This window comes from Schistocerca gregaria, chromosome 2 (genome assembly GCF_023897955.1).
Source record: "Schistocerca gregaria isolate iqSchGreg1 chromosome 2, iqSchGreg1.2, whole genome shotgun sequence".
NCBI classification, from domain to species: Eukaryota; Metazoa; Arthropoda; class Insecta; order Orthoptera; family Acrididae; genus Schistocerca; species Schistocerca gregaria.
The window spans coordinates 428987035-429005573 of NC_064921.1; the positions used below are offsets into that span (position 1 = coordinate 428987035).

Below are 18539 nucleotides of genomic sequence, written 5' to 3' on the forward strand. Positions count from 1 at the left end.
TGTCAAAGCTTCCACGCGATGTCTGCAAGACTGTTAAGAAGGCGTCGAGATACACAAGCCGAAGTCTGTACTGTGCATGGTAGATACGGATACCGTGACAGTGCAGCCGACAACGGGAGATTCCGCCGAAGTCCGACGTCGCCCAGCTCGCCGGATCGTTTCAAACAATGCTAAAAATATGACGGCGGTTTCACTGTCCTCGACCGCGTCTGGCCTAACACCAAAGTCGGCAGAGATTCCGTTCACATCGACGGCATCTTCTTTGTTCGAAGGAAAAGATAAACATAGCTGACTGTTACTAAGAATCTTTTATAATATACGGCGCCCCCATCTTTGACACCAATCGCTGTCGCCACCCCCCGCCACCCTCCCCGCCCGGAGGGATCGCGCACCCCACAGTTTAAGAACCACTGACCTACAGTGATGGTATTGGTGCCACCTCTGGTTCTAATAGGCAGTAATTTGTGCAGCACGTTGTCTGTTTCCTATCTTTGAGGTCTATGTGACGTTGTGCTTCCTTCATCAAGAGAATAAACCTGATATAAACAAACACATTCGCGATGGTAGGCCAGCAGCCGTAGCACCCGTACACTGGTGTCGTTACGCACTTGGAAGCAGGTCCTACTTAAGTATTAGAGAACTCAGTACAATGCTACTATAAATAAAACTGTGGGGTATTCTAATACATTAAAAACCATCAAGGTTTTTCTTAATCATGCGTTAACTAAAGTCGTGTACATTCGCAGTCTCTGTAAATGGCAGTTGTGCTCAGGTTGTCGCGCTGTTAATACGTACTGTTAAAATCGCTGATGCTGTTTGCTGCTCCGTTGTGGAACGTGCGCAAGGAACATCGTTAAAGATGTTGAGGAACAGCTTGTTTTTAATATTTTTCACAAGTTCACAGAACGAATCAGATTTGAATTTTTCTGTGGGATTATGTCTGCTAAAGTTAAGGCATCTTTCAAAAGGAGTTTCTTGGCTTAATCGGTAGTGTTTGGAGACTAATACTCTGGTATTCTTTGAATTATTGGTTCGTTTGTTAATGAAGATTGTTTAAATTAAGAAAATATTACAAATTAAATTTTTGGGACAAAAATGATGAAAAACAAATACTCTTTATTTGGCCTATGTCCGTTGTTTGTGCTGGACATGTAGTCTTCACGACTCAGGGCGGTGAGCCTTTTAGAAACGCGAAAAACAGTTTTTTCACCGCATCGAACACACCGTAGAAATGCTCCATTTTTGCAGCTGCAGCCATATCACTGCATTCTGAACCCAGTAGAATTGATCTGCACCCAAGTTAAGAGATTTTTCGCTAGAAACATCAAGACATTTAAGCTGCCAGATGTCCTGGATCCAATGCAGGAAGCTTTGTCACACGCCACTGACAAACTTTGGCGGGGCACAGAACGGCACATCATACAAGGAGAGGAGAAAATGTGGATTTAGTCGTTGATTGCCTCATTATCAACGGAGTACGTGACAGTTCCAGTATTGAAACGTATTCCTCGGATTCAGATACGGAGGGAGTTCAGAGATTACCAAACGACTCACTGACCTTCAGTGTTTTCAATATTTAACTATACAGCGAAATTTCTACAATATGCTTTTACGTCACACGTAGCTCACACAGAAAAATTACGCTGTATATAAGTTAGGAATTTCATCACTCCTATTTTTAATCAGAATACAATGTTACCTAAGAACGAGAACTTGTTATGTTTCCCTCCTGGTCCTCTAAGAAGCGAATTGCCGGATTTTTGCCGTATATTATTTTATTCTGTTTAAAACTCAAAAGACATTCGAAACTATGTTGTTGGCCTGCTCGTCTCTTTTTACGTCATAACTGCAACTGTTCACATCACAGCAAGTCAGTTGGACCAGCTGAATGGCCAGTGCTGTCCAAGTTAAATGCACCGATTGTGAGTCGATGAGCGAATAACCCACAGCATAGAACGTACTTGACTGTACTCGAGAAGCTTGGCTTCCGATCCGCGTGAATCTAAATTCAGTGAGATCATAGCAAATGCGGAAGAATGCATAGTGTAATGTATACAATAGGTTTCTTCACATGATGAACCCAGGACAGTCCATCTTTCACAGAGGGAGGTGGCGCAGTGAGTAGTTTACTGGACTCGCTATCTGGAGGACAATTCAAACCTGCTTCCGGCATCCAGATTAAAGTTTTCCGTGATTTCCCTAAATCGCTCCAGGCAATGGTGGCCTGGTTCCTTTGAAAGGGAACTGCTGATTTCCTTCCCCATCCTTCACATAATTCGAGCTTTTTCTCCATCTCTAACGACCTCGATGTCGACGGGACATTAAACCCAGTCTTCCTTCTTTCAACAAGATAGAGCAAGTCAACACGTTGTCCATTACGTCACGACATACCTTGATCCTGGTGTTAAACTGAGGTCTTAGCTAACACGTTCTCTAGATTTAATTACAGAATATACGTATAGCCACCTTGGCTGCATAAAATTGTTGTCAAATTGGCCATGGTTTCGACAGCTCTAAGGCGGTCTTCATCAGAATAAAAATTACATAAGATTACCTAGAAAACATACAATATAATTATTAGGATTACTTCCATATAATGTACAAACAGTGTACTTACATTTAATCACACCATAGGCGAAAACATCTGAGCAAAAATGTTCTTGTCAAATTGACACAGTAACAAGAACAAAAATTAAGATTCATCAACAGGTCATGACGCAACACATGTACTGGGGATCGGGGAAAATCGTTGTTCCAGAAGTTTGCACCACGAGAGAGGGGCGGCAGTTGTGCTTGTGTTCTCATCGATGCACGGTAACAAACTAACGAACTTTCAGCCACTCTTACCTCCCCTCATACCTCCCTCTCCCTCCCTCTCCGCACATTAGGTAGCGGTACAGCCCTCTTATATCTTGTCACTGCTGGTGGACAAGAGATCCATCTGGTGGCGGAGATATACTGTCTCCGGTCTGCGAAACTCAGTCACAGATAGACGCTTCCTGCAAACCCATAAACATGTTTCTTGGAAAGACTGGAACACCAATTAAATTAAAGGGAACACTCCAGATCGCTTTTTCAAACAGACAGCTGCTACCGCTTCTGCATACCGCCTATGATGACTGCAGCGACCTACTCCCCCCTCTCCCATTATATCTGGGAGCAGAGTCGTCAGTGCAATGTGTCCCCAGTGGAGCACGTGGATACCAGGCGATAGGACATTTCTAACGATGACGACGTATATAATGGGGTTGTACGCCGGCAGCCCACAGAAGAAAGCAAGATGAATGTCGGCTACCCCGGGCGCCACTTGTCTGTTTAATATGGAGCTGCGCTGCGCCATCCCCCACGCGGCCCACACTCCTCCAGCACCTCTAGCTGCAAGCGAATGCTGTTCTGCGATGGAGAACACTTGCATTTGACGTCAACACACCTATGATAAGCCAGTATCTACTACAAGACGAAAACACAATCGTGACGGTAATGTATGACCTGTTTCCAAGAAAATAGGAGCAATCTATTTTCTTTTAATCTTATGACCACTATAGATATATTTTTTTTTTTATATTCAACTGCAGAATCTAGTTCGCATCTCTCTCTGTGACCATCTCCAGTTATTTTGCGACATCCAACGAAGTGAAAATAAGGAACTATAGAACTACCGATAATCACAGATGACAAAACTGTAGAGGTCGGTGCTATACATCTGACAGATGTATTAACTTATCTCACTTTTCCAATACACGTCCACCTTTTTGTGTAAACTCCAAAAACATCTACTGTTTTGTGCAAAAACTACTCATCACTCGTTATTATGAAACGTTCGTCAGAGTAAAGAAAAAGAGAGAATCTGAAGTCTGAATAAAAAATTTCTATGATAAGTGATTTCTTTCGGTTTGATGGACAAAATTACATGTTTTCATAGCACCTCCCGCATTGAAATCAGTGTCTATAAACAAATTGTCATGCTCGTATAATTACAAACATGTGACATAACATTAAAGAATTCAGCCCTTCGCGCCATTTGCTCACATGTCGGAAAAAACACTATCACATTACTTTCAACAATAACATACTATAATTCAAGAGGGCATTGTTGCTTCGTACACGATGGCATGTCTCGTTTTACAAATTCCATGGTATATCGCACTGGCTTGTATGAAGTGTAAAAAAAAGAAGATCCATGAGTTGCATCATCACCTGTTGATTGCGAGTATTGTTTTTTTTTTTCACGATAATTTCGATGTGTAATTAGAGCAGTTTTGGTAGCGTATATTGGCTTTCCTGAATTTCGATTAGCTGGGCTGCTGGGCGATTGTCGAGCAATGCGTGCAGGAGGTGTCTGTAGCGAACTCTGACGTCATACAGCGACAGAAACAGTCCTCAGCTATATGCTTACAGGTAATAGACTTAGTAAACTCCTCTCTCTCCAACAACAGCATCACATAAATTTAACCATATTTCCTGGAACATATTTCCTGCCAGCCTATTTTCCCACCAACTTTTAGATGAAGCATTTTTTCCTATGTAGAGTCTGAGTATGTCTGTCACTAGTTTCGATTTGTATTGTGAAATTATTTTCCCAACAGGATAACAACAGCTGCATGACATCATCAATTTTTGAGCTGTATTGTGATTTTAGGCGCTCCTAGTGTAGTGCTATGCATATAGATGTATAATTGAGACCGATCTTTATGATTAACAACGTAATTAGAACCCATGTTTACTCCACTTTCCCAACCAAAATAAATAAAGTACACTGACCTGACCGTCTTCTCTCTTCTATTGCATCTGGATAGTTTCCATGTGTTGGGGCTGAGGGGTGCACTTGGGCTTTCTGTCCAGAAGGACCGTGGTTCGAGTCTTGGAAAGGGCATATTTTTTAATTTCCTGTAATTCCTCAGTGGGGGATGGGGTGGGACGTCAGCACAGCCTTGAGACAAACAATTTCCCCCAATTTGAAATTTCCACAGTCTTTTGAATTTCCAACTAAAATTGGAAATTCCTTCCAAAATTCGAAATTCCCACTAAAATTCGTAATTCCAGCCAAAATTCGGAATTCCCGTCAAAGGGTAGATACGGGAGGGGAAGTGAGAGAGATAGAGACGGAAAGGAGCCAGGGAGCCAGGTCCCAGTTGGGGAAAACACATGACATCATCTTGGGGATGGTGGTGGGGGTGCAAGGGTTGGAATGGCAGTGTTAACAAATCAATTCAATTAACTTGCAAATCAATTTGATACCAATTTTGTCCTCAGAACCCCGTTGCCCTACTACTGTCACTGTAATAAGAGCGAAATTGGATACTGTACACTACTGGTATGTGTCTTTAATGTACCTACTCATAACTTAATCTGCTAGCTGAACGAACAGAACTGGAAAGAACAATGGAAAAGACAAGAACAGAGAGTGGAAACATTGAGTTTAACATGTATTCAGAGACAAAACGACCACATAATCATACATATTTTTCCCGAGGGCATGCAGCGTTACACGAGCTGCATCAAACCAGTCTCAGGACTGAAGACCACAACAACAACAATCATACATCATACATAGCGAGAAAAAATAGGAGGGAGGCATCATTTCAGTCGACTAAGGGGCATAAAAGAGTTCTAATTCAACATTCAGAGTGAAACAACCTGTTATCAATCCTAAAGCTGCTCTGCAGTCCATCTTTAGCGTATTATCAAAAGGTCAGGCATTAGCATCGTTCTGATTACACACGGAAAATTCAGTGTGGCAGCGTTAAGAATTTCAAAAAGTTTCGAGATACCACATACACAATATTAATGTCACTTCATCCATCCAGATGGACTTAGAAGTGTTTAAGGTTCAAATGGTTCAAATGGCTCTGAGCACTATGGGACTTAATTTCTGAGGTCATCAGTCCCCTAGAACTCAGAACTACTTAAACCCAACTAGCCTAAGGACATCACACACATCCATGCCCTAGGCAGGATTCTAACCTGTGACAGTAGCGGTCGCGCTGTTACAGAGTGTAGAACCTAGAACCGCTCGGCCATCCCGGCCGGCAGTCTTTAAGGTTTTGTTAGCTTAAATACTGAGTGTCCCACTCAAACCTCCCTGATTCCAAAGACCCAGGAAAAAAACCACAGTAGATACGACAACGAAAAATTCACCACATTGTAGAGCATCTCGAAGAATTTATTTATCATCAATACACCTCTACATGTGAACCATCTGTAGCACGAAGAATAACGAGACTGTATTCAATTTCTTTGTAACATTTCCTCTGTTATTGTTTCAATCGCATTAGTGATACGATTTCGCAACGTAGGAATATCTTCCACTTTGGTCGCATACACGCGGTCCTTTATGAATCCACACATGAACAAATCAAGCTGCATAATGTCGGGTGAATATGGTGGTCAGGCAATGAGTCCTCCGCGTCCGGTACAACGATTGGGAAGTTTCCTATCTAGGAACTCGTGAACAGCCGTTGACCAATGCGGCGGAGCTCCATCTTGCTGAAAAATGATATTGGGTTGCAGGTCTTGTATCTGAGGGTACACAAACTGCTCCAACATGTCGAGATACACTGACCCATTCCTTGTTTGTACCCCAAAGAAGAATAGTCGAACCATCCTGTCATGCATTGACCTGCACCAGGCGTTTAGTTTAGGACCATCAGGAACATGTTCAATGACAACGTGCGGATTCTGCGAACCTCAAATCAGAAAATTATGCCTATTAACCCTTCCTTATAGATTAAAGGTTGCCTCATCTGACAATAAACAGCTTTCTAGGAAACTGGAATCCATATCAATACGCTGCACCATATCCACAGCAAATTGTTGTCGGTATGGTTTGTCGTTCGGTGTCAGATGTTGCAGAATTTGCACTTTGTAAGCATACATACGAAGACGCTGGTGAATTACACTATACAGTGTTGATCGAGGTACATCAAGTTGCCTAGATGCTTGACGAATTGACTTACGTGGGCTTCTGAGAAACGTTTGTCTGATGTCGTCCACTGTCTCTTCTGAAACTCAGTGACGAGCACCGCCAGAATGCTTCAGGACACTTCGTGTTGTCTGAAACGTCCTGTACCATACCTTAATTGTTTTCACATCAGGTAGATCACATTCAAACACACGACGATAATTTCTGTGCACAGCAATCAGCGATTTTGTTTCTGCAAACCACACTCCTTCTTGCCTGCGCTGCTGTGGAGTTGCAATTTTCACTTCATGCGACCTAGCTGCACTCTGGAGATGATGCTTGACCCTTCTGACGTGGGAATATAAATTGTTTGAGATGCTCTACAATGTAGTGAATTTTTCATTGTCGTATCTACTGTGCTTTTTCTCTCGGGTCCTGGAAATCACTGAGGTTTGAGTGGGACACCTTGTATTATGAGCTTCTTATAGAGAAATTGTAGCAAAAAATCGCTCTCCACCAACTTCTTGTTTCATTAATCACTTTTAAAATACCTGCAGTTTATGTCTATTTGGAAATTTGTGGTAAAGTCTTATGGGACCAAACTGCTGAGGTCATCGGTCCCTAAGCTTACACACTACTTAATCTAACTTACGCTATGGACATAACCCAGGGAGGACTCGAACCTCCGACGGTGGGACAGGGGAAGGGGGGGGGGGGGAGAGATGGGGAAAGCCGCACGGGCCGTGACAAGGCGCCTCAGTTGGTTCGATTATGTCTATTGGTTCGATTAATTGGTATGGTACCAAACTAATGGAGATGTCTTATTTCCCATCCTAACATTTGTAAAAAATTTTTCACCTGGACCGCCCACGCTCTTTGCCTCAGTTGCATATATGCACAGGTTGTATGCGCACTAAAAGATAAGTTTAGAGGAGCCTTTGCACTACACACCCGTCCCTTAACTTGAACTGGATGCAATATGCACACACGTCCCGTGCATTAGCAGTCCATCGGGCCAGCGAATGTCGATTGTTTGATGTTCTCACAGTGTCTAAACATAGCAAACAAATTCGAACCACGAGCACATATTACAAAATATGAAAATTATAAATACAGCAGAAACTTCAATCGAATAACTTCTTTCAAGGATTCTGTCTAGAAACATTTCCAAAAATAGGAAAATCTGTATATTTGATACAACTGAACCTTAGATTCTTGAGACATATAAATATATTCTCAGTTGTTCTGTCAGTATCATTTGTACATTGTGTTTTTTTCTCATTTCTGTGATTACAAGAAAAAAATTTCCAATAAAAATTCCGTCATACGAATATCACATTTGTTTCTTCTTATGTAATCTACAAATTTTTCAGCAACATCTGCGCTTTATTTAGTGCGTAAAAAAGGACTATAATGTAAGCAATTTCGATTTTTTGGTGCAAAATAAAGTATAATTCATTGTTCTAAATTTTTATTGTGATTGTATTAAATTTTTTTTTCCAACTTTAACTTATGTAAATATCCTAAAACAGGCAGCCACAACTCATAGTTCTACATCTCCAACAAAAATCTTGTTACAGACACACTTATACAACAATTTCAAACATTTTTCCTGTATTGCAAGAAAAATTACATGTCTATTTACACAAAAATTTAATTCTAGTTTTATTTACTGGGAAGAAACTTACCATTGAAGACATCACAGGAACAGATGAATGCTTTTTGGTCGAAATATAAACAAATATATCATCTAGCAAAAAAATGGAATTTTTTGGTACATGTATATGCTACACTGATAACACAGAAAGGTGTTGATTATTACGTAAGTTGAAGGATGAAGGATGGGGAATGAAAGGAAAGGGAAGGGATGATTAATATCAGATGCATCAACAGAGATGAGCGAAAAAGTGTACCGCACCTCTATTGCTGTATCTCCTTCATCAGGGCAATTTCCAACGCCTCCCCCTCCCGGATGATGAACTTCGCCGTGACATCTACCCTTCCTTGCAACTATAACCTGGCCTTGTTCCCACTCCCTCTCCCCAGGGTCCCCTTTTTCCTCTTCCCTCCTTCTCCCAGAGCGGATTTTCCTCCTTCCTCCCCTCCCATAAGACCCTGCACCCTATACTTGCCTCTTTCCTTCCCACATCCTTCCCTACCTGGCCCTCTTCAGCGCGCCCCCCGCTATCTCCCCCATCTCTTCCCCTCCCTCCCTTCTTCTGGTCTCCTTCATCTCCTTGCGCCTGGCAGATCCTCTGTTTCGACCATCGTCAGTGTGCCACATCAGTGTTGTGTTTAGTGCTGTTTCTCCTGTGCGTCAAGAGGTGTGATTTTAATTGTGTACTGCCTTGCAGTTCGCCGTCAGTGTTTGTTATGTGCTACGCCATCCGTCGATACCTTTTATGCTCCAGTCATACTGTGCCTTGTGTTCTTTTAACTATCGCAGTATGTGTCTTTTCGTGTGTGCTACTTTTGAACAGCTTTTTATCTCCATTTTACAGTCACCCCGGTTTTTGTCTATTGCCTTCCATGATGTTCCCCTTTTTTATATCTATGTTCACCATATTCTCTACTTTGTTATTTTTAAATGTCTTCTGTTGTTTGTTCTATGTCTTTCGGCTGAAGAGCAGTGCATATGCTGCTGCCAGCCCACCCTGATGGGGAATTGAAATACAATAAAGAAAAAAATATATATACTACTGAAAACGAGGTGTTTGCTCTGGCGACCATTCTTAACACATTACCAACATAGACACGAAGTAATCATATAGTCCAGTCAATTTGTAGAAATACCTTGCAAAAGGTGGGGTAGAAGAGTTTATTTTTTTATCTCGTTCATATGGTTGGAAATATTAGAAAACCGAGTTTTCCCAACAAAATTTTGCTTGGGAAAACTTTCTGCAGTCAAAAAAACTTGGAAAATTTCGGCCTTTCTCCGTTTTATTCAAAATATCTCAGTTTCATTTGCTCCTATCGCTTTAACGTCTAATTTCTTTTTTAAAGAGCACAAAATTCTCTACAAATTTGATTCTTGCCATTTTTTCTACTCCCAATATCTAAGGCGCTACAGCGCCTCAAAAAATACCAATTTTTCAAATTTCTAGCATAGTGGCAAGATACCTTATTTTTGAACACTATTTTTTCAGTTTCTGTTTATGTAGTATAAATACATTATACATCAAGTTATATGTTGGAATTTAGCACCTCACTTTCAAGTATTCAATTTCTCTGCATGCAACATGAGGTTTGCTGGGCACCCAACTATTGTGATTCTTACATTACTACCTGAAGTTCACTATGGGCCACGTCAGCCCTGGTATTTGTAAAACTATAAGTATAAAAATACATCATTAGGAGACATAGACAGGCATACACACACACACACAGACACGCACACAAAATAAATTGTCTCAGGAAACTGAACTATTATTAGCGGCAATAGGCAACCTAATTAGGTAGGTAATTATTCTCATGTTTAAAAGCCACACAGTTGACATTAAAAATAAGTAGCTTTATTACAATTAAAATGCATTGTCAGTTACTAAAAAATGTTGGTAGTTCTGGGTGTGTAATACTTGTAATATCGCACTTTAGCGCTCTTCAGACAGATATGAGCATCACTTCCAACGTTTCAGGGTCTGTACATAGAGTTGATCCCAGATTGACCTCTTCTTTCAACAGCGAGTTAGCCTCAGCAAGTTCGTTGATTTCGTCAGCGGTTTCCTCAACATCCTCCATAACATCTTCTTCACTGTCTTCATATAAAAATTTTGGCACGTTTTCACAGTTGACCGCAATACATTTCTCGCAAATTGGAGAACATTTCAAACCCGCTTTTCTGCAGGAGCACGCTCCGCCACAGTTCAGCTTGCATGGGCATGAAACAATGTGAAGAAGTGCTTCAGCTGCTGGATCTTGGTTCATTATAACGGGTATTGTACCGTGGTCACTGTGATTCCAGCCCCATTTCTCAGGAGGTTTCCAGTTTCCTATCCAACTTTGGACTTGTTGGTAAGTCCGCAACGAATGATGTTGTGCAGCATCTAGTGTAGGTGGCAACCGTGCAAGATTCAGTTTGCTTTTTGTGGCAGAGTTGGCGAATAGCTGGTACCGCAAATGGTCTAGTGTGTGGGAACTGCTGACACCTCCACTATACAATGCGATAGTAACCTGTTCTGTTGCTGTTATTATTTATTCAGGGATAGCATGTGGTTTATTGAACGAGCAAAGCGCTGAGGTTACGTGTTCATTTTTCGCAACAATACTGCAGCACTCAATTTTTCCTTGACCAAAAAAAGGGGATGTTGTATCACATCCGCTAAAGGCGTTAGTGAAGAGAATATATTCACTGTCTAACTTGTAAGATGCAGTGGAAAACCACTTGTCTTCTGGATTTCCTCTTCCTGGCTTTAAGAAAAATACGTTTTCAATGCCTTGCCCCAAACCGGTCATGAGCACAAGCAGGTCAACATCTTCTCCTACAATGAAAACACTTCCAAAATCTTTGGTTCTTGAAATGACAGATGTTACAATCATAACGTCAACATCTTCTTGTGCCTGGTGCACTTCAACGCTACACTCCAGAAATTCCTTTTTAAGAAGTGTGATCAAACACATCTTGTTTCGTTCGTTGTACAAGAACTTGTCCTGAGGGACTTGGTTCACCATCTCTGATTCAACCACAACGTCAACCGTATCCTCCATCAAAATTTCGTTTGGCATATGGCAGTCTTAACTGCTTGGTTAAAAAGCCATCAGAATTCCCTTTTGCACATAAGAAGCATTTCTCTTTTAACTTGAACTGACATTTTTCCTGCGACCGACGCAGCACGCCTGTTGGTTCCTGAGGATGTCGCAGGGTAGCTGCTATCATTCTCTCATTAATGTACTTTTTGTAGCATGCTTCATGCACCATCACTTCACTGAGCGTTTTCAAAAAACGGGTGTGAGCAGACTCCCTACGTTTAGCACTACAATCGATAAGTGTGCTCAGTCCTTTCTTTTTCACATTGCGTCCACCACTTACCACAGTTTTTTCGCAAATGAAATACAAATTCATGTCAGACATACTCATTTTCAGCACCACAACATATACTGAATGGAAGCGACTCCAAACTGTAGGATCCGTATTGTTGTGTGCTAATAGCTGTCAGCGCGCTGTGAACAATCACTAGAGATAATTGCCTCCCGCCCGTCAAAGAATAAATACGCTTTTGTCCGCTAAAGAACAATTGCTACATACTTTTTCTTATAACTGATCATTAACGTCAATCAGCTGTAGAAAATGTACGGCACTTGCATGCAATCGTATTACATATTGTAACACAAATAAACTTCACGCAATCAGACGTGAATGTGTTCGTAATTCTGAATATGATGCTGTTTGTCCTGACCCTGCAGCAGAGTGAGATGGTAAATTCCAATGAATAACATGATGAGTAATATGTTTATACCACACAAATAAAAAGTGAAATAACACTGTTCAAAAATTAGGTAATTTGCCACTTTCCTCGAAATTTGTAAAATTTGTATTTTATGACGCGCTGTAACGCCTTAGATATTGAGAGTAGAAAAAAATGGTAAAAATCAAATTTGTAGAGAATTTTGGGTTCTTTAAGAAAGAAAGTAGACGTCAAAGCGATAGGAGTAAATGAAACTGAGATATATTGAAAAAACTGAAAAAAGTCCTAAATTTTCTAAGTTTTTGGACTGCAGGAAGTTTTCCTAAGAGACATTTTGTTGCCAAAACTTGGTTTTCTAACCTTTGCACCAATATGAACGAGTTAAAAAAATAAAATCTTCTACCCCACCTTTTGCAAGGTACAGGCTTTTTTCTGGCAGTTTCACTAGACTAATATGCTAGTGGTGGAACTGCAGTGTTGCATGTCACGGAACACTGAAAGACAGCCGTCAGCTACGATGCAGGCCTACTACGCAGCAACTAAGGGAAAGAGCAGACGACGAATTCCTAACAACGTAGAAACTTATGCATCAAATCGATGATGAGCTGAAAGCGCCTCGAAGGCGCCAGTGTTCATGCAAACCACCTTACTAGAAGAATTGGTATTACCGACACTGCCTGTGATAAAATTTTTCTCGTGTGGTATTGATATTAAAAGGTAATGCAAGTTCAATACCATGTCACTGAGAGCGCTTTGCCATAAATAATTTAAGTCACACCGTTGCCCACATAGATGAAGAAAGAGAAAACAGAATTCTGTAGACATTTGAGAGAAACATTTTTTTCAGTGAAAAAACGCCTCTAATCATTAAAACCGCTTGATCAGTAAACTAGGAGCAATAATTAATGGTAGCGAAATGAAACAAAATATGTAACTGGAGAACGTTGTTGTTGTTGTTGTGGTCTTCAGTCCTGAAACTGGATAGATGCAGCTCCCCATGCTACTCTATCCTGTGCAAGCTTCTTCATCTCCCAGTACCTACTGCAGCCTACATCCTTCTGAATCTGCTTAGTATATTCATCTCTTGGTCTCCCTCTACGATTTTTACCCTCCTCGCTGCCCTTCAATACTAAATTGGCGATCCCTTGATGCCTTCTTCTAGTCACGTCAAACTCCTCTTCTCCCCAATTCTGTTCAATAACTCCTCATTAGTTATGTGATCTACCCATCTAATCATCAGCATTCTTCTGTAGCACCACATTTCCAAAGCTTCTATTCTCTTCTTGTCCAAACTATTTATCGTCCACGTTTCACTTCCATACATGGCCACACTCCATACAAATACTTTCAGAAACGACTTCCTGACACTTAAATCTATACTCGATGTTAACAAATTTCTCTTCTTCATAAACGCTTTCCTTGCCATTGCCAGTCTACATTTTATATCCTCTCTACTTCAACCATCATCAGTTATTTTGCTCCCCAAATAGCAAAACTCCTTTACTACTTTAAGTGTCTCATTTCCTAATCTAATACCCTCAACATCACCCGACTTAATTCGACTACATTCCATTATCCTCGTTTTGCTTTTGTTGATGTTCATCTTATATCCTCCTTTCAAGACCCTGTCAATTCCGTGCAACTGCTCTTCCAAGTTCTTTGTTGTCTCTGACAGTATTACAATGCCATCGAAAAATGGTTCAAATGGCTCTGAGCACTATGAGACTTAACATCTTAGGTCATCAGTCCCCTAGAACTTAGAACTACTTAAACCTAACTAACCTAAGGACATCACACAACACCCAGCCATCACGAGGCAGAGAAAATCCCTGACCCCGCCGGGAATCGAACCCGGGAACCCGGGCGTGGGAAGCGAGAACGCTACCGCACGACCACGAGATGTGGGCTACAATGTCATCGGCGGACCTCAAAGTTTTATTTCTTCCCCATGGATTTTAATTCCTACTCCGAATTTTTGTTTTATTTCCTTTACTGCTTGCTCAATATACAGATTGAATAACATTGGGGAGAGGCTACAACCCTGTGTCACTCTCTTCGCAACCACTGCTTCCCTTTCATGTCCCTCGACTCTTATAACTGCCGTCTGGTTTCTGTACAAATTGTAAATAGCCTTTCGCTCACTGTATTTTACCCCTTCCACCTTCAGAATTTGAAAGAGAGTATTCCAGTCAACATTGTCAAAAGCTTTTTCTAAGTCTACAAATGCTAGAAATGTAGTTTTGCCTTTCCTTAATCTATCTTCTAAGATAAGTCATGGGGTCAGCCTCACGTGTTCCAATATTTCTACGGAAACCAATTTGATCTTCTCCGAGGTCGGCTTCTACCAGTTTTTCCATTCGTCTGTAAAGAATTCGCGTTAGTATTTTGCAGCCGTGACTTATTAAACTGATAGTTCAGTAATTTTCATTGGAGAATATTAAATACAAAATCATAGTAAGTGAGGTTGTGAAACAGTAAAGTTTTGTAAAATGTTAAAGTTGCAACGTCCAGTTGCTCGAAGTCAGCTCTGAACGACATCAGTCATGCTACGACTCTAGGGATAAGATTTGGCCGGCCGTAGTGGCCGAGCGGTTCTATGCGCTTCAGTCTGGAACCGCGCGACCGCTATGTTTGCAAGTTCGAGTCCAACCTCGGGCATGGATGTATGTGATATCCTTAGGTTAGTTAGGTTTAAGTAGTACCAAGTTCTAGGGGACTGATGACCTCAGATGTTAAGTCCCATAGTGCTCAGAGTCATTTGAACCATTTCATAAGATTTGTTCCATCGCAGAAATGTGGCTTTTGACGCTGGCGGAGTCGTCGTCTAAAACAGATGCCAGCTCTCCAGTCAAATCACTTGATGCTCTCTAGTCAGCGCTAACTTTGGTTGTTCTTTTTGACGGACGAGGAAGTTATAGGTTAAATACCGGGACCAAATGTGGGAGCCAGATAATATTATTAACTGATTGGATGGCGGTGCTGTACCATGGAAAGGTCACCTTAAGAATCCGAAGCTTCTTCTCCTTCTCTTCCAGCCACTCTCTTTCCCGTTTGTCAGTGCCTATCCTGCTAAACAGTGAGGTCACGTGACAAAGCGGAACAGTTCACTAGTCGTTGCTTTTCCTCGACAAACATGTTTCGCTGCCCCATGTGTCACATCGTCGCTAAGAATCTCGGCATGTGCTGGTAGGCGTAGAGGAGGGAGCTTTGGATGTCGTAGGCAACTTTCTCTGCTGCATACAAACACTCAGAAGCCTGAACACCACTGAACGAATCTGATTAGATGTGCAACCCCAACGCGCAACCCCGTGCGTCCGTCCAAACTTCTGTTTCTCTAAATCGCTTGAGGCTAATTCCCCTGAAAAGGACACGGCAGACTTCTTTCACCGTACGTCCGCAAACCCGGTGTATGCTTCGCCCGGATGACGTCGTCGTCGACGCGGTGTTAAATTCTAATCTTCCTTGCTGGCCCATGAGCCGGGAACGGGTTTCACCCTTTCCTTCATCTGTCATCGACTCCGATAACACTGTACTCCATGTGCACTCGTCGCATCCGAATGGACTAAACAGTTGCACTCACAAGTTATACTACGCGAAGGAAAACTGCGAAAGCTTACCTAGGTAGAAAAGTTCTTCCTATCTAAAGGTGAGCCTTGTCTTCATAAACCAACAGCCAATACCAGTTTAAAAGAAAAATTAACGATCAGGCGGAGGTTCTTCAAATATATGTCATTTTGTCGACTTCTCCGTCACCCTAGTAATCCTACCGGGGAAAGGGTGCCTACAGTTTAAAGTGGGACGTATGAGAAGTTGCAATAATTTAAAAAAAAACTCATGAAGTCCAAATTTTTCAAGGCAATGCCACTATATTTGGCAATGTTGTTAAGGAACTTTATATGGATATACACATATGTTTTCAAGCTTATTGAAGTTATACGTTTATAGTTATAAAAACTGAAATTTTTTCAGCAAGGTGACTACAAAAGTTCCTTTTTTGAAAAAATCTGTCAGTACGAATTTAATGTATTTTTGTACGAAGTTTGATATACCTTTATTACAAATACCTGTGGAACAGACTCCTGCTATCTTTTTTTGCTAGAGTTGTACATCTCTCCAAATTTCTCTGGAAAAAATCTCAGGGTTTTTGTCTTTTATAAATGCCTTACTAACATAGCGAATGAAAATTCCTCCCAGAAAATGTTTTAGTATAGTATTAACTAACTGCATGCCAACTTTAAGTACTATAATATCAGTGGTTTGTGAGGAAAAGGTACGTAAATTTACCAAAATGTACCTTACGGGAAACTTGAATCAAAAATTTGACAGTGTTTGTATTAGACCTTACCTCACCTGGGTGAAGTAGGGCAAACAATATGTAATCTCTTCTTCATCCTCAAGCAGTCTTTTCTTTGCTTGTCGTCTTAGATTAAACGGATTATCAAACTGCATAACAATAATGTCAGCTGCATCAATTCTCCTGTTATCGATATCCTTCAGTAACGGCAGTGTGAAAGCTCCTAGATCAAATCCTAGCTTTCCTAGAGATCGTAGTTGCCAAAATTAACACAGTTAAAGACTAAAATAGTATCATACGCTTCAATTCCTGAGCAGTTGTGGAAAGAAATGTTGTCTTGGAGCGTGGTTTTCCTATCAGAGAGTTGTAAGTTTCGTTAGGATTTTGAGTTTTTCCCCGCACACGCCTTTGTAGAAGTTCTGGATCTGCTAAACACCGAAATATTCCGCATGTTGTGACTGCATAAAACTGAAATAAAACACCGCAGGAATAAATAATATGAGCAAATATATATCACCAAAGGGGCATAGCCCCATGCAAGCTTTTGTCAATAACTATTTTTCTCACACTTACGAGTGATATTGGAACGTAATATTCAGTAACTGAAATTTCAATACGATGTAGTAAATGATGATCCAATAAAAGAAATTAACAATTTTTTGGTCGCTTTTGGATACGTGCCTCCTTAAAGTGGAATCCGAACCACGCGTCGCTACTAGTAAGAGGTGAAGGCGAGTTTAAAGGCAGACAGAAATATCCTGCGTCCTTTCGGTTTCCGAGAACGCACTGTACCAAGCCTACAATAATCTAAAGACCAAACACTCGGTGCAAAGCTAGGGGTGTTAATAAGCTCAGCCGCAACTTCTTAACAGTATTTCTTTAAAGTCAGTAGCGCCATTAGACTGCTGTTTACTTTCAGTATTATATTTACACATAAACGATCACGATTTCGGCTTCAAAGTGCCATTATCGAGTATTTTAAGTGTTATAAATTTGTTTAAGATGGCGTACTGCCTTATTAAAATATACTATTACACATATTGTCTTAACAGTACGTGACTGCGGCAGTGCGCAGCAAGCATAGTTCAAAGCACTAGCAGGCGACGACACCGGAGACGCGCTTTTGGAATTGTAGCCAAGCAACACTGAAAGACACATACCAAGTGTCGAGTGAAGGGTGCGTATTGCAGCATGAGGAAAGCCCGGTTTTAGAAACCTGTATCGACAACGCATACGCACCGGCAAGCTGTCGACTTGGAGTAGCACACGTGGCAGCAGAGGCAGCAGTGAGACGAGGAGACGTGGCGCGGTCGGCTGCAGCGGCGTGTGTTCCAGCTGTGCGGCCGGGAGGGCGGCGGCGTGCAGCGGGAAAGCCAGCTGTCAGCCGGGCCACGCCCGCTATAATTAGAGACGGCGGCCGGCTCCACCCCCAACGGCCGGCCGTCCCATGCCCTGCCCTTCCCTGCTATGCTCTGCTGGCGGCCCACGGAACGCTGCCTGCCGACCGCCCGATCGCTCGGGCGTCCAAGTCCCAAAAGTCACGTCGTCAATCGAATTGGTCATTACTGTGGGACTACACAACTGGCCATTAGAATTGCTTATCAGATTCAAGTTACGGGCATCTAAAAATGCAGATGAAGAAACAAATGTGTTCAGTACACGCCATGGTTTGATCTGACGGGGGACTGGTTGGTCAGTTGATTTGGAGGAGAGGACCACACAGCGAAGTCTTCGGTCACATCGGATTAGGAAAGGAAGTTGGCCAGTCCTTTCAAAGAAACCATCCTAGTATTTGCCTGCAGTGATTCAGAGAAATGACGGGAAACCTAAATCAGGATGGTCGCACGCGTGTTTTAACTGTCGACCTCTCGATGCGAGTCCATTGTGCTAACCACTGTGCCACCTCACTCGTGAGTGACGATTCTGTCATTTTTCGTGTCGC

The 18539-nt window shown here is 41.7% G+C and overlaps 1 protein-coding gene across 1 annotated transcript in view; it reads right to left on the reverse strand.

Moving 5' to 3' along the window:
• LOC126324320 (glutamate receptor ionotropic, kainate 2-like) overlaps nucleotides 1-17950 on the reverse strand; it is a 187764-nt gene extending 169814 nt beyond the window's left edge. The window contains exon 1 of the mRNA XM_049994949.1: nucleotides 17837-17950. The gene's annotated coding sequence lies outside the window, so the exon portion shown is untranslated. The remainder of the gene's footprint in view (nucleotides 1-17836) is intronic.
• Between the last annotated feature and the right edge of the window lie 589 nt (nucleotides 17951-18539).